Source organism: Rhincodon typus, chromosome 18, assembly GCF_021869965.1.
Source record: "Rhincodon typus isolate 14 chromosome 18, sRhiTyp1.1, whole genome shotgun sequence".
NCBI lineage: Eukaryota > Metazoa > Chordata > Chondrichthyes > Orectolobiformes > Rhincodontidae > Rhincodon > Rhincodon typus.
In genome coordinates, this window is record NC_063349.1 from 22,163,496 (window position 1) to 22,168,067 (window position 4,572).

Genomic DNA, 4,572 nt, shown 5'->3' on the forward strand with positions numbered 1-4,572 from the left:
TTTATTTGGGAATAGTTAGTAGTTAAGGGGAAATTGTTCAGTGTGTTAGTAGTTCTGTTAATAAATAAATTGTTACTTGTTGATTGTAGCGTGACCGTCAGGAGTTCATTTTATTTCAGCTCCCCTTTATAACAGATTGGGAGATGAGAGGCAGGTTATACTACTTTTCACATTTCCTTTACCTGATTACGAGGTGAGGCAAGTTTCTCTGGGTGTTTCAGTTTTAATAATCAGAGAGGTGTCGAACTCATCTCTGCTTCATAAGAGATTGGAGGCTTGAGTCTGGGATCTGACATGTCCATGTGCAGGATTTGAATAGATCTGGGGTACAAAAGGTCTCAGCAGACTTGGGGATTAGTGTCTTTAAATTAGATTTACGTGAGAAGTGGAAAACTTGTTTAATGTTGGTTGCTTGTTGTTGGTTAAATCAAAAGTGGTGAAATGGCTCATAATATTGCTAAAGAGGTTCTGGGGGTCATAGATACATCCCAAATTTCCAAGAAATTTTAGAAAGACAGTGGAAGGATATACGTTTAGACTTAGCAAACAGGCTAGACTTGGGTTTAACTAGGGAGAAGTGGAAAGCTGAAATTGTAAAGGAGTTAGTCAAGCATTTAGGTATATCAGAAAAACAGTAAAATGCAGTGGAGTTAGAAAAATTTACATTGAAAATTAGATGACTGGAGTTAGAAGTAAAGAAAAGGAAACAGCCAAGGTATAAAAGAAGAGGCCATTTGAAAATCAGTGTGAGAGCAAACTGCCATCTGAAGAGAAACATACTGACTCTCACAGAAATCGCTAAGCTCTCAGAGTCAGCACCATCTAAATAAATGACACTCTTAGTTAATATTCCTGACACAAGAATTCAATAGAGGAAAGCATTCCTCACTGGAGTACATCAGAGGAGGCAAAGAACATTCTGGAAGATTTATCCTGACTGTATTTTCAACAGATTAAGTTTTAAATCTTTTTTATTAATTTGCTTTATATAAGTGGGGCTTCTATCTATTGGAACAGCATACCATTAGCCTTTTTGTTTGGGAAAGTTACTAGTTAAGGGGGAATTGTTCAGTTTGTTAGTAGTTCTGTTAATAAATAAATTATTACTTGTTGATTGTAGAGTGACTGTCAGGAGTTCATTTTATTTCACCTCTCCTTTTTACAGATTGGGAGATGAGAGGCAGGTTATACCACTTTTCACATTTTCTTTGACAGATTACAAGTCGAGGCAAGCTTCTCTGGGTGTTTTGGTTTTAATTATCAGAGAGGTGTCAACGTCATCTCTGCTTTGTAACAGTGGCCATTGTGTAAAGACTTTTTTTCTGTATTTTTGATTATGCACTGAATTGGAAAATGGACTGTTTTGAAATCCAAGGATTGTGAAGGATTACAGAACATTTTAAGAGCAAGTTACTTGACACTCATTATAATTGCTATTTCAAGAAATCGTGGTAGGTTTACAGATGAGCTGGAACCAAGGATTGTGTACAAATGGAGATTCACCTGGCAACAGATAACTGATTTGAATATGTGGTCCATGGCTGAGTATTGAAAAAAGCCTTCTGCCTGCCAAAAACTATATGATTAGCTCCCAGGCAGCTGAACAATTTGGAGTTGTGAATATGAATGTGAGAAACCATTAAATCTCTGCAAGTTCAGGAGCTGTCTTTGTTCATTGTAGAAAAAACACTTTATGTTTGAATAAAGTCAGTTTATTTTTCCTTCAATAGTTGTTTTAAGCTGTGATTTTTAAATCATGAGTCAATGATCGTTATAAGTCTGAATCAGTCACCACATGTCTCCTGCAATCAAGTGAAAGCATGTAAAGGAGGAAGATTGAGAATCACTGTACTGATCAGCACAGGAAACATCTCAGCAAACGCCATGCACAGGCACCACTGAACTGCCTTCCTAGACTTTCTAAGATAATTTTTAAGGGTGCTAAATTTTTACTTATGAGATTTTTATGCCAACGTTTCTTAATTGTTTGTCTGCAACTAGAGTCTATTTATTTGTAATAAATAATAATTCTTGTTAAGTACAGAAACCTGCTCCATGCTTTATGTCACCCTGGATTGAAAGTCAAGTAAATTGGGAAATTCCATATACATTTTAAAATCTTTAACGTTTGAGACAATTATGGGAATAGCAGGGCTGAATTCCCAATAACAATTGCTCATGGAATGTGCTCTGAGATATTTGTGCTTGGTGTTCAAAATGAAATTGGTGGAACAAGCAAACCACTTCAATTTTCATCAGGAATTCATGGCATTTAGTATTCAGGTGTCAAAACTGGACAGTGGAGTATTAATGAGGAAATATGAAATAACGATGAAGGTAATAAGAGTGATAATACTTGTTTATAGGCATTCTCACTAGTGAGAATCACATCCTGACATCCAGAACCTCGCTGGAAAATGCAATTTCTTGATTCTGATGTTGAGAAAATCATTGCTCAAATTCACACCTGATTATACCAGATTTCTTGCCATAGCTCACATTGTTCAGGACCTGGAGACAGTCCACCCACTGTGTTATTTTGCATATATTATTTTTGTGCCTATTACTCAGTGTTTTGATCAGTATTCATTACCTTTTAGTCCATACAGCAATCAATGCAACTATTATTAATTTTGGTGTGTGGCAATTGGTAGTGTTTAGCATTTATTATTTTCAGTGATAGGTACCTTCATAGTTCTGTATTTAGTAAGTGTGTCCATTATTTATTATTTTTAGTACCCATCTCTCACTTATGGTGTGCCATGTTATTTATTATTTTTAGTACCTGTCCCCGTGTCTCAGTGTGGTGCAGTGCTTATTATTTTTTGGAATTCTGTCTCTCTCAGTCTGTTACAGCATTGATTTTATTTAGTACCTGTCTTGCTCACTCTCTCACTCTCACAGTGTGGGGCAGTGTTTAAAATTTTTAGTACCTGCCTCTCTTTCTCGCTTGGTGTGGTTCTGGAATTTATTATTTTTAGTACCTATCTTTCTCTCTGTCTCGGTGTGGTGCAGTATTTACTATCTTTAGCACCTCTCTCACAGTGTGGTGCAGTACTTATTATCTTTAATACCTGTCCCTCAGTATGGTGCAGTATTTATTATTTCAGGTACACCTCTCTCTCTCTCTGTGCAGTCCAACATCTATAGCCTGTGGCACCTGTCACTCTCTTTCCGCACGGTGCAGCATTTATTGCTATGGCTCCTGCCTCTCTCTCGGCACAGTGCAGCCTTTATTGCTTGTGGCGCCTGTCTCTCTCAGTGCAGCATTTATTACCTGTAGTACCGGTCTGTCTTGGAGCAGGATTTATTATCTGTCGTGCTTGTCTCTCTCGGTGCGGTGCAGGATTTATTACCTGTAGTGCCAGTCTCTCTCAGTAAGGTATTTATTACCTATAGTACCTATCTGTCTCGGTGTGATGCAGTATTATTACCTGTAGTGCCCGTCTGTCGCGGTGCAGTATTTATGACACATAGTACCAGTCTCTCGTGGTGCAGTATTTATTACCCGTAGTGCCAGTCTCTCACAGTGCAGTATTTATTAACCGTAGTGCCTGTTTCTTGCGGTGCAGTATTTATTACCTGTATAACCTGTCTGTCTTCATGCACGATTTATTACCTGTAGTGTCTGTCTCTCTCGGTGCAGTGCAGGATTTATTAACTGTAGTACCAGTCTCTCTCGGTGCAGCATTTGTTACTCATGGTGCCTGTCTCTCTCTCTGTGCAGTATTTATTTCCTGTAGTGCCTGTCTCTCTCAGTGCGGTGCAGGATTTATTACCTGTAGTGCCAGTCTCTCTCGGTACAGTATTTATTACTCATAGCGCCTGTCTCTCTTGGTGTGATGCAGTATTATTACCTGTAGTGTGCGTCTGTCGCGGTGCAGTATTTATGACATGTAGTGCCAGTCTCTCATGGTGCAGTATTTATTACCCGTAGTGCCAATCTCTCACAGTGCAGTATTTATTAACTGTAGTGCCTGTTTCTTGCGGTGCAGTATTTATTACCTGTAGTGCCAGTCTCTCTCTGTACAGTATTTATTACCTGTAGAACCTGTCTCTCTTGGGGTGATGCATATTATTACCTGTAGTGTCTGTCTCTCGTGGCGCAGTATTTATGTCCCGTAGAGCCAGTCTCTCACAGTGCAGTACATATTATCTGTAGTTCCGGGCTTTCTCAGTGCAGTATTTATTACCTGTAGTGCCTGTCTCTCTTGGTGCAGTGCAGTATTTATTACCTGTAGTGCCTGTCTCTCTCTGTCCAATACAGTATTTATTACCTGTAGCGCGTGTCTCTCTCTCTGCGCAGTATTTATTACCCATACTGCCAGTCTCTCGTGGTGCAGTATTTATTACCCATAGTGCCTATTTCTCTCTCTCTCAGTACAGTATTTATTACTGTAGTACCTGTCTCTCTCTGTGTGCAGTATTTATTACTGTACTACCTATCTCTCTCGGTGCAGTACTTATTACAGTAATACCTGTCTCTCTTATTGCAGTATTTATTACTGTAGTACCTGTCTCTCTTGGTGCAGTATTTATTACTGTAGTACCTGCCTCTCTCTCTCTGTGCAG